This window comes from Ochotona curzoniae, unplaced genomic scaffold (genome assembly GCF_017591425.1).
Source record: "Ochotona curzoniae isolate NIBS_2020 unplaced genomic scaffold, NIBS_Ocur_1.0 scaffold_4506, whole genome shotgun sequence".
Classification (NCBI taxonomy): Eukaryota; Metazoa; Chordata; class Mammalia; order Lagomorpha; family Ochotonidae; genus Ochotona; species Ochotona curzoniae.
Window position 1 is genome coordinate 35,446,147 of NW_024467119.1, and position 13,306 is coordinate 35,459,452.

Consider the following 13,306-nt stretch of genomic DNA (forward strand, 5'->3'; position numbering starts at 1 on the left):
GAAATATTTTACCCCATGAATACATTAAATTCACTTTGACAATAGAGCTGAATTTGCATTTAGCATTTTCTCTAAGATAAATCTCTTTCTCTCATGCACATAACCTATGTATGAACCTGAAATTATGGCTTCTGGTAGCTAACTGCTATAAAAACTTTAATGGCAAGGGTATTAATGGAGACTTACGTAGTACTGGGAAACTGCCCACCAAATAGCGCCTCTGGAGAGAGAATTGCTGACTGCACACCTGTTTCAGCGAGCGCAAGCAGAATCCATGCGTTGTTTCATCCCTTCAACCTTAAACTGTTCAGCTTCTCCACTCTTTTTGATAGGTCTCTCACTTGAGTGACAAGTATACTCACAGGATCATAAAATGTGCTACGATAGTTGGCTTGGCAGTGTTCCTGCCAGAGTATCAATTCATTTCCTTTCACATTCTATATCACCATGATGTCTAAACCAGATTTTACAAGACGGTTCACTGAAGTGAAAATCAAGCCCACGAATCGTTTAATATGAATAATGAAAAACAGCTAGAAAAGGCTTCAGTAACTGTTTGAGATCGTTAATTGTCAAGTGAATGTAAATTCTGAGCACTATTAAGCAAAGCAAAGTATTCAAATAAAAAAGTACGATTGAATAACTTTGTTAGAATCATTTTAATTAAATAGTCCTGTAAACAGTGATATCTTGGATGAAGTCACTGGAATACAGTGCAAGAGACACATTTTACAAGACAAAAGTATTTTTTTCCCTCTACCACAGTATGAGAAAAATGATCAGCAGCAACTCACAGGCAATTATACACAGCGAGGTTTGTTCAATGAATTCCCAAGGACATTTACAATATTTTAAAATAATAAAAAAAAAAACAGAAAATCAAAATGCAGCTGTTTGTTTCCAACACTGATGAAATTATAGACTTGCAATGTTATTAACTGTGACAACAAAGAGGGTTCGTAAACATCACAAAAACAGGCATATAAGGTTCTTAGATGTAAAACAGAAGTTTTACTCTTCGAAATCAATAATGCCCACAATAACTGCCTTAGGCAAGTATCATCAATAGATGTTAAAACCAAAGAATGAAATATTTCTACAGAAAAAAGGATTCATAAAACACAATGGTAGCAATCAACATGTAACTAAATGAATATCTCTCTCTCTCTCTCTCTCTCTCTCTATGTTGGGCCTGGCATGGTGGCTCATGGATTAAATCCTTATCTTGCAAGTGCTAGCAAGTGCCAGGATCCCATATGAGTGCTGGTTCATGCCCTGGCTTCTCCGCTTCCCATCCGGCTCCCTATTTATTGCCTGGGAAAGTGGTAGAGTACAGCCCAAATTTCTGGGACCCTGCACCCATGTGGAAGACCCCAAAGAAGATCCTGACTCCTGGTTTGGACTGACTTGGTTCTGGTTGTTATGGCCATTTGGGGAGTGAATCAGTGAATGAAAAATCTTTCTCTCCTTATGTCTTTCCTTTTGTCTGTAAATTTGCCTTTCCAGTAAAAATAGGTCAATCTCAAAAAATATTGAGTCTTAAAAATAATCAAATAAAGCATCCCAACTGGTAATGTTTCTTCATATGGTACAGTATTAACATTTCAAAATTTGTGCTACATAATTGAATTAGATTTCTTCATATATGTATATATATATATATATATATATATATATATCAGGCAAATCCAAATTCTATAATTACCTTAGATAAAATGTAGTACATAACAAATAATACATAATATAAAATAATGCACCATTTTAGTTAACTAAAAAAAGCCTAATAATAGTGACAGTACAGCTTAAACAAAGATTGATTTTCGGACACTAGTTTTATGTAAAATTGAAATTAATAGTATATAGGTATTCTTTCATTTACATTGTTACCTTATGATGAACATATTGTAGGTAGAAAATTCATGGTAAAAAAGATTTATTATACCTGGGCCCGGCGGCGTGGCCTAGTGGCTTATGTCCTTACCTTGAATGCGCCAGGATCCCATATGGGCCCCACTTCCCATCCAGTTCCCTGCTTATGGCCTGGAAAGGCAGTTGAGGACTGCCCAAGGCTTTGGGACCCTGTGCCCACGTGGGAGACCTGGAAGAGGCTCCTGGCTTCGAATCGGGGTAGCACTGGCTGTTGTGGTCACTTGGGGAGTGAATGATCGGATGGAAGATCTTCCTCTCTGTCTCTCCTCCTCTCTGTACTCTCTGTATATCTTGTTTTGTAATAAAAATAAAAATAAATATAAAAAATACTTATTATACCTAACCTGGCAATTGTAATAGATCATCTTTGGTATACCATACATATGTTGAGAATATTTACTTTAGCTTACAATTGGGTAAAATCATTTAACACACGTACATTTATAAGAGGGTATACTATTTCATGCATTTTGTAGGTAACATGAAAAAGCACAAAACAAAATCCATAAATACATGGAACAGCACAGGAAGTACAAAACATTTTTTGAATTGTAATGTGTATCTATTTGGGGACAAGCATTTTATTTTTTTAATTCATGCATATTTTTGTGTAATTTCCATTTCATATTACCTTTTTAAGGACTTCTTATATATGTAGATTTCAAAATGTTTCGTACCAGAGTAAACTGGTCCTTTAATTTCATTTTACAAGACTTTGTTTTTCTTTCTGTGAAAGGCACAGAGTCAGAGAATGAGCCAACTTCCATGTGGTGGATTACTCCCCAAAGCCCATAACACTTGTTGTTGAGCTGGAGCCAAACCTAGGAGTTGAGAACTCAACTCAGATCTTCCCAGTTAGCAACAGGAACCCAATAACATGGATCATCACTATTTTCTTGTGTAGTTCCCTTTGACTAGAAGCTGGGGTCATAAGTCAGCATGAGGAATTGAACTCATGTACTCTGATGTGATGAAAGGGTGTCTTAACCACTGGGATAACTCCCATCCTTTCATTTACTTTCTGAAATGCCCATGTAAAAGAAAGACTAGTGATTGTTTCCCTATGCAATCTAGTGGCTGCCTGGAAGATGTTTCTCTTAGCTCCTTTCTGGCAATGGGAGTATCATGAGACATTTTGCTATCCCAGTGAAAAGATCAAAATTCAGATTTGAAATCTGGTGTCTAGTGAATACATATTGTTTTTGCAGAGTCATTAAGTTAATATGTCTTAAGTGAAGACGATTTTAAGTTTGAAAATTAACACTGATATGGACATCATTAGTATTAAATAGTATTTGTTTAATCTAAGAATACATATGCTGAAGTGCCACAAATTCTGTAACTTACTGTCAGTTATTTCTCTACAAAAACAAAAGAGCATCAAGAAAGCAATTGTGGTAACATGCTTACAGGATGAAAAGTATGTGTTCAGTGTACTAAGTTTTAAATTTTCCTGCTGACTTAATGTCTTTAAAATAAAATGCTGAGAGCATTTGATATTGTTTATTACTTTTAAAAATGTCATAGGCAAGAATATTTATGGTATGTAGATGAATACCTACTTTAAATGAAGAATATATATTTCCTTAAAACCAGTTATTATACTTTTGAAGATACATGCACACATATATTTATAAAATCTAATTATATAATATATATAGCATAAATCAACATGATAATTAATTTCTCAAGTTTCACATGAACTAAGATTCAGGCAAATCAATTTTTTCTGATCAATTACATCACAAATGATTAAATATAGCCTTATTAACATAGCCAGATATTAAACAATAGAACTGTAATTTAAGATTTTGTTAAGATAAATGGTAAAATGCAATAGACATTCTTAACAAATTTATGTGCATTTTGTAATGTAAACATTTACATAGGGTTTGAATATGATGATTTCAATTATTCAATTTTATTTCTAATATTTATTAAGATACTGATTTTATTCCTTTAATTTTTGAAAATACTCAAATACTTACAAAAATAGTGCAAAGAAAGTTTACAGGAGCATTAACCTTTTTTTATTACAAGTCTTCCCAATTTAATTATATAGCATATTAAAAATATCACCTTAAATTTTCCAAAATATGCAATTTGCTAATAATTAGTACAGAATTTAAAGTATCTGCTATAATTGTTTCTTAAAATGATGAGTTGCCTTCATTTGGAAGTAGCTTTAAATACAAATTTGATTCCATGAATTTTATCTTTTGTTTTCTTTACATATTACCATACTTCATTCGTGGAATATTAGGAATGCAGGGATGATGCAAGGCCAAGACCTGGATCAATATTATATGCTCTGAACTGAATATATGTGTCCTACTCCCCTCTGCTCCTCTAATTTCAAGTTCAAATCCTAACCACCAAGATGAAGATACAAGGAAGTGCAGGCCTTTAGGAAGTAATCATGCTGTGTTCTGGAATCCCAATGGTTGGGATTAGTGCCTCCATAAAACAGACTCCAGAAAACTAGCTTCCTCTTTTTCTTTTTTTGTTTTCTCTCTTTTCTTTTTGCAGCATGAAAATACAGCAAGAAGTCAGTCTGTGAATCACTAGTGAGTCTTACCATTTATCAAACATGCCCATGATTGATCTTAGAATTATCAAACTCCAGAACTGTGGGGACTGAAATGCTCTCATTTACACGTCATGTGTCTAGGATATTTTGGCAGAGCCATTCAAATGGAGTAAGACTTCAGTGAATCAGAAATCTACTGAGATACTGAAAAGGTACATGGTAATAACCAGACAAATTTTCATAAAATCATTTTGTCAAAAATTTAACTTGGAAATAGGATTCTATGCTTGCATTACAAAAAGTATTTCCTTCAAATAAGTGGCTAATATCATGTTTCATCATCTTTTAAAGGCATTCCCAACACATTTGGAGGCATATACTATTACCTGTTTGGGGGATAGACATCGAAGGTTGCAATTGAACTTGAAATAGAAATCAAAATTGTATATTTGGAAACTAGAAAAAATGTCATCATTTATGGACTGTTTAACATGCTGCTGTAAAAGTTTTTTAATTTACAAAAGTAAGTTAAAGTAGAAAAAAGAATTCAGTAAAGTACTTGGAGTAAGAATAACAAAAGAATGCTGAAACAGATCATTAGCCACTTAGAAAACAGAACAGTTTCATTCATAATAGCATCATAAAGTAGAAATTCTAAGAATTAAATTGAACAGGAAATGTGTAGGATATATTTGAGTAAAGTTATACAATGGTTATTATTATTTATTTGTTTATGTAAGGGGACTAGATTTCATATATTTTGAAAATTCAGCTACAAGAATATAACACTATTTCATCTTCTCTTCCTTTTCTCCACCTTCCTTAATGCCTTTCAATTTTTGCAATGACAGAATTTAAATTTTGCCACATCACAAATTTAATCCTCCACTGAATAAAGAATTAAACGTATATTGAAAGAGGATGACCACTGTCCATCAGGGACATACTCAAGTACTATGAACAATAATCAAATCTCAAAACATCAATTTTACTCACATACATCACATTTGATACATTAGTTACCACAAATTAGAGAAAAAACGCTTGACTTTGGGGATTGATTTATTTGACTAAGCATCATCTCCAAATGCATCCATTATGTTGTGAAAAGCAAGAGCTTATGCTTTAGTATGGCTGAGTAGTATTCTCAGTTAATAAAATGAAGATGTCCACCTTGATTCTTGTCTTTACAAGAAGATGACCATCAGAATACAGAGATGCCAAATGACAAATAAGGCACAAGTGGAGTTACGCACCGCAAACCATAAAAGGTCATTGATCAATCATGTGAAGGCAGGATGGGGCAAGAAACATTCTCTGACTGGTTCCTGAGGGGCAGAACCCTAAGGAAATTTGGATTTCCGACTTTGGCTTTAACAACTGTGAGACAAACATTTCCTTGGGGTGAACCTTCTTATGTGCCCTGCCCCGTGTTTAATACTCTAAAACCAGCTATTGATCCAGTTGTTCCCTGGAACATTAATTTTGTGTTTCTCTGCTCTTCCATCCTGCTGTGCTCTTCTCCTTTGCACATGAAACTATCTGCCCAATGATATTTTACTCAAATAGCTGCCCCATTTAGTTTACTATCCCTAACCCACTCCAACTGGCAGTAACACAGTATAAGTTATTTTTCCTTTCTTCATTACTGTCTGTTCAGCATTATAAAATTCTTCATGTAATAGAGGTCCTGAAAATATATGTGCTGAATGAAGAAATGAAGCTTAGAGTAAATCAGGGATTCAGACCTGTAATTGGTTCCCTCTCTGGGGAAAGAACAAGGGTATTTCAAAATGGCATGAGTGTTTTGGAAAATTGCTACTCTTATTGTATAAACTACTCTAAATGGAAAGAAGTGTTCTCTAGTAAAAATACCATGTGGCAATTAAATGTAATTTGTTGAAGAGTTACAATGATGTTCAGGACTCTTACTGTTTGATGAAGAGCATAGTTTATACAACAGTTCACACAATATAATCGTTGCTTTGTATAGTATATATTTGTGAATAAAGAATAGACTAAGATGAGATAGCCTTCCTTCTTAATAATTATATTTTTATTTAACACTAAATGTGATATTTGCTAATACATTTTAAAGCTGAAGAGAAGTTTATTCTAGAAGGAAAATGAAGTTTTGGAATACAATGAACTTACAGACTCAAATATTTAAGAGAAAATTTTCTACTTTCATGTATTAATTTGAGAGTAATTGAAACTGAATTTGACAGAGATATCTTAGTAGTTTTCAATGTTTAGCCATGTTTTCCCTGTGAAAATGTTCTAAATTTTTTGTGCACTCGTATTTGTATATTTAAGGTTTATTATTATGGTGAAATAATTGCTGAAATCAAGATAACCCATCCTTCAATTTATAAAGTTATTTGTGTGTGTGGGAGAAAGAACACTTATAGCTCTTAGCAAATTTCAAGTATATAATACATTAACCATTTTTACCATGCTACACATTAGCATACTTTAACAACTTCACCTCCTTTCACCCAAATGTTCAACACCCTTCTACTATTTGACAGTTTTGTTTCTACATGTGAGACTACTGAGCAGTATTTTTCTGTGTCTGACCTATTTCACTTAGCATTGTGCCATTTAAGTTCATCTATGTTGCTTCATTGTACAGAGTTTTCTTTCTTGTTAAGGCTGAATGGTATTCTATTGTATGATTAAATCCATCCATTCAAAGTTATAGCAGATGTTATAAAGGATCAAATTTCCCCATATTCACACCAGCATTTGTTATTTATTCTTCTTTTTACATTTTGAGACATCCTAGTGAGATTGAAATGATTTCTTGTAATATTTTCTCCACCTTTAGCCTAATGTTTGTAAAATGCATTTTTTATTCTACTCTTTGTTGTACGTTTTTTCTTGGTCTTTTCAGAGAATTAGCAGGTAGGGATCCAGAAAAGCTGCTCAAGACTTGATGATGCACTAGATAGCCTCTCCGATAAAAGAAAAACTTTACTGGCCCAAATGCAAGTTGCAATATTTATAGAAAAATTGGGCCACAGGCATTGTAAATAATGATGTTGAAGAAATGCTTGAACCTACATTTGGATGGTAGTGGTACTGGCACTGGGCAATGTCGAAAAGGTTTTGAGAAAGTTCATGGAAATGATATTATGAAAAGATGGCATAGATTTAAGAAATGTTTCTAACTGAACTTATTTTTAATTCTGTTTTTCCAATTTTTTTAAATGCCCACTTATCACAATGGAGGCCTGTGTTGCATTAGCTTTGTTAATTGCTTTTATAACTGTGTGTGGTTAAATTTTACTATTGCAACATAAGTTATTAAAAGGAATGCCATCAAAATTACATGTATTTAAACACATTCTTCTCACGACTTACAGGGAAGGACACTTCCATCGTTCTATGGTCCTATGAGTCATATGGAAACCTACAATTACATGTCTTTACTTCATTACATAATTATTTATTTTGCTGTTTATTACCTTTTACTAGCTTAGGTATTAATGGTGGGAGGATTTTTATAGATATTGAGGCTGCTTTTCTCTTAGAAATACAAATATGAGCATTAAAAACTATCCTGGGTTTACCCAATACTTTGAGACACCCACTTTCACCAGAGGTACCATTCATAAAAGCTAAGCAATCATCATTTCAGCTCCAAATTACTAAAACAGCACCTGGCCTACTGTAGAATGACTGTCTGGGGAAAGATGGCTCTTCTACCTGTGCTAAGTCCTTAGTGGATTTAGAAGATGTACCAGCATTCACTCCAAATCATTGAAATAATGATGGGAGTTCACTCAGTGACCTCTCCTTTGTTATAGCTCTCTCTATTCCTTAAGACAAAAAAGATTTTACTCCCCTAGGTAACTGCTAGGTTTTCGTATGATGACTTTTGTGTTATGGGCAGAAAGTAATTTATTAGACATACTAAGATCTTCTTCAGAAATATATAATAATTTGTGTATCTTTGGATATTTCTTAGAGAAAAGTTACAGCCTGATGTGTAAGCTGTATCCCTGACTTTCCCCATTTCTTCACTCCCACGTTACTTCTCCCTTGTTTCCACTGGAAACTTTTTTCTTCCTTGCTAGTAATTACCGTAAAGCTGCATATGTCTTTTTTCATTACTTTTTATGTAATGATATTTTATATAACAATATTTCCAACACAGTATCACCCACAACCCCACCCGCAGAGTAATGGGACTCTTCAAAATTACCATTTCCTTATATAAATTCATACCTTTGTAATATATCACTCAGTGATGGATTTGGAACTTCCCTAAAGATCAAGTTTTACAAATTTTAACATCAATGCTTCTAATTTAGTACCTATAAAATAGCTGGAGAATAATAAGTGTTTAACCAGCATGATTCTTTTTAATTAATTCTACTGCTGGGACAAAAAAAGGATTGACCTTTAGGAAGAAATAACAAAAATTCAATATTACTGAACAAAACATTAAAAATTCTTAACATAAAACCATCCCTATAAAGAAAATATATGCACACATTTAGAGAAAGACAAGGGCCATAATATTACTAAAAAAATACAAAAATTATGTGGAGTTTATTTTTATAGCTGCAGAACTCAAGTGAGCCAACTTTACTTTGAAGATTATCAAAGTCCTCCACAGTTGTAAATGGAATATTAACCACCAGTTTTAGTACTAAATATTCATGTGAGAGTTTGTGTCTGCTTTCATTTGTTTTGATAGTGGGTGTTTGGAGATCTGGCAGAAAAAATACTAATCCAACTTGAATTTAAAGTATCACAACCCGATACTCTGATCATCCACTTTCTGTTGTCCCCAGGAATCCTGTGCAAACTCACAGCACTACATTTACCAGGTGCGATCACTAATATTCTTTCTTTTTTCCACTGCCACCAGAAGTTTGCCAAGGTAACAACATTCCTTAACGTTTTACTGTTAGTGTATAGGCCAGGGTACGAGGCTTTCAAATATTCCAAGGTCTTTTCTTTTAAATTCATGACTAGATGTCTTAATTTACTTGAAACAGTATAATTTATGCTACAAATGTTTTTGGAAGAACAAAATTCAAAATGCACACTTAGCCATTCATTGTTCTACGTGTTTGGGATGTTTAAGTCTTAAGGGGAAAGAGAGGGTCTTTGTTGCCTATATGTGCGAAACCATCAACTAACTCTAAGGAGGAATATTTCAGTTAAATTATGTGTGTTTATTTTAAATAGCAAAGAATACATCTTTCTTATTCTAGAAAAATGTTGTAAATTACCAACTATATCAAGAAAGTTATCATATTGTATCAAATAAACTTAGACCAGTGCTTTTCATCACTTTAAAACTATAAATCCCTACAAACTTCTGTTGGTGTTTTCTAACTAAAATAAGTAACAGTGTATATATATATATATATACACTGTGTATATATATATATATATATATACACTGTATATATATATATACACACATACATATATATACACACATATATACATACATATATATATTTTAAATTTCAGCTCCTTGTAGCCATGGCTGTGTCTCTAGATTGAGTTGGAGCACTCCTGGAATTTAGAATTCTGGTAAAGAAGAATATGAATTTGCTGAACAGGAAGCAGAATATTTATATTGGGTTAAAAGATAATTGCTGGGCCCGGCGCGGTGGCGCAAGTGGTTAAGTCCTCGCCTTGCAACCCCGGGATCCCATATGGGCGCCGGTTCTAATCCCGGCAGCCCCGCTTCCCTTCCAGCTCCCTGCTTGTGGCCTGGGAAAGCAGTGGAGGACGGCCCAAAGCTTTGGGAACCTGCACCCGTGCGGGAGACCCGGAAGAGGCTCCTGGCTTCGGATCGGCATAGTATCGGCCCGTTGCGCTCACTTGGGGAGTGAATCATCGGACGGAAGATCTTCCTCTCTGTCTCTCCTCTCTGTATATCCGCCTTTCCAAAAAAAAAATAATAAAAATAAATCTTTAAAAAAAAAAAAAGATAATTGCAACTCTTGTCACTACTAACTCTATGTTACTAAGCTTTGGCTATGGGGAAGCAATATCGTGTATTATAGGCTGATTCAGAATAAGCAAAGCCTTCTTGAAATTTTTGTCGTAGACCTACATTGTATTGTTACTGCACTGATTGTTTAACTGGGTCTTCAGAAGCCCATTCTATTATGCTTTCATGCCAGTTGTTTCAAAGTCATCAATAACTTAACAGTAGCAGCAATGTCTTGGTGTGTTTGGACTACCATAACAAAAATGTCCTCGACTATACCATAGGACTATCAATAGGACTGCATTCCCCACATGTAGATGCTGAAACACCTAAGATCAACATGCTAGCAGCATCTGGGTCTGGAGAGGATCTGCCTTTTTGGTTCATCAATGATGTCTGCTTGCTGTGCCCTAACATAGTGGAAGGGTAGATACGTTCTTGGGTCTTCTTCTATAAGGGCTCAATTTCTTAATCTGCATACCCCATACGTTAGTGTTTAGGTTTCAAACGTGGTCTGGAGGGATGAGTCCAATATTTAGGACAGAACAACAAGTAAACACCATGAGCATGGACCCGTGCTCATGATTATTTTCTGTGAAATGTGTTCAAGGTGTTTCAAGGCCTTCTGTAGACCTATTAATGAAGTTTTACAGACTTATCTTACAGGGAAGGAAGATATACATACATAGTAAGTATCTGTTCTATCAGGATCAACACATTCTCTCTTCTATGATATAATGTCATCAGTCTGCCACTAGGCAATTTGCTAGTCAGTCTGAAAATTGTGCCACACTGGGGATTTAGAATTGGTCTGTGCTGCCAGCAGATGAGGCTCTCCATAGCAGCCACGTTCAGATATGCTTTGGTGAGAAGTATTTCTGGCTCCAGATAAAATCTTCCTTACCACCCCCACATTCACTTATACCTGAGCCCATTGGATAATGCCATCAGTGGTTGAGAAGACATTTTATATCCACACAGTTTTAATTTAAGTGTGAAAGATCTCCTGCTTTATCCTTGGGTGAGCAGATACATACGTCACACATATTTGTTTCTTTTATCCATTCATGAAGGTACATCGACATACCTTTTCCTCAATTATATTTCCTTTAAGCACCTGAGCATGTGTCCAAGCCACTGGTAATAGATCACTGGTCCTTATATGATTGTTTCTAAGGATATTTCTTCTTCCAAGCAGAGCATTCATTAGTGCACTGCTAGAAGTTCCGCTCACAGGAAGGATTTCCCTTCACCGCCAGTCTTCAGGGATGTCTCAGTCAGGGGCTATAGTGCTGCAGCTCTTTATCTATGTAATACCTATATATCACACAGGACTTTCTGTAACTGGTCCCTAGTTCCTGTCAGCTGATGGAGGAGTACACACCTTGAGGCCATGGGTACTGTTTGAGAGACAAAAGGCATTGCAGCAAGAATGGAGACTGTTGACATTAAAGTTATTTTTATGCAATACTGGGGACTGACATGTTCCGTTTGATAATGGAATATTATACTCTGTTTATGCTGTGCAAACTGGGTAACATGCAAACCTGATAAAACTCTCTCCTAAGCTTGAATAACAGGATGAAATCTGTTTCCCAAGAGGAAAGCAGTTATCTAAAGATTATGTCAGATTTTTTGCTTTAAAACCCTACAGGAGCCTACTTACAGCTATAAATGGGATCCTTCTCTGCCACTGACCCTTTAAGCTTGGACTGTGGCAGAACATTCTTGACTCTTGGTTCAAATGAAAACTACAACATTTTGGGGGAGTGGGTGGTTCATTCAACAAATGAGCTTTAGTATTACACCTAAGCAAAGAGTGTGCCTCTTGGTTTGTAGGTGAAAAAAATGCAGCAACATGTGCTTATCCTTACAAGGGTTATCTTAACATTTTCCATACAACTGGATGCATTGTAATTTAACAGTAATGGGTCTCAAATCTATGTATTTCCCAATAGACCAAATTTCTTGCCAATACATCTAGAGTGGTTGCTACTTCTTTTTTCATTTGCCACAATCTGAATAAAATAATCAATATAACATATGAGAGCTTTATCTTATAGAAGATAAACTTAAAGATCCTTGTAAACTGCATTATGACATAAAGCTGAATGTTTAATACACCCTTGCAGAGGACATGGAAGGCTTATTGTTGAACTTGCCAATTGAAATCAAATTGCTTTCAGTGATTTTTATTAGTAATTACTGATGAAAGAGCTTGTTGCATATTCAAAGCATCACATTAGGTTCCAGGTATTAGTTAACTTGCTTCGCTGATGCAAGCATGCCTGCTACTACAAGTGGAGTCACCCCTGGGTAAGCTTACAATGAGTCCTGTCATTCCCTCTGACCCACCGGGCTTCTGCTCAGTCCCATTAGGAGGGTTCAGTCGTGATGGGTGGAAATCACCACTGCTGCATCTTGTGATTTTTGCTTTTGGAATTAATTTTGTAAACCGTCAAAAGTGTCATTCTGGAGTTGCTCGCTATAATCCGGAGTATAATGTGTGGAATGTGTATACAGGATAGAATGTGGTAATGCATTATGCTGATCATTGTTGCTGCAATTTAGCTCCTCTCACCTCACTCTATGAACCAATGTCAATATTCTGCCAAAGTAGTGGATACATTTCCTCTTATTATCTATTCTAGACCTAGATAAATAACCATTGTATAGTTTTAAGGACTTAATAGATTCAAGAGCATTGGACCTGTCGTAAAAAGTCTAATTTGACCTCCCCTTACTGCTAATCTAATTGGTAGGCCAAAGGATTATATCAGATTTCCTAGCATTAGCATCAGTTCATAGTGCATTCTATAACCCCTATCCCAACCCCCCACCCCAGTAGAGTAATCTTGTAAAATATAGGGGAAGGTCAGTTA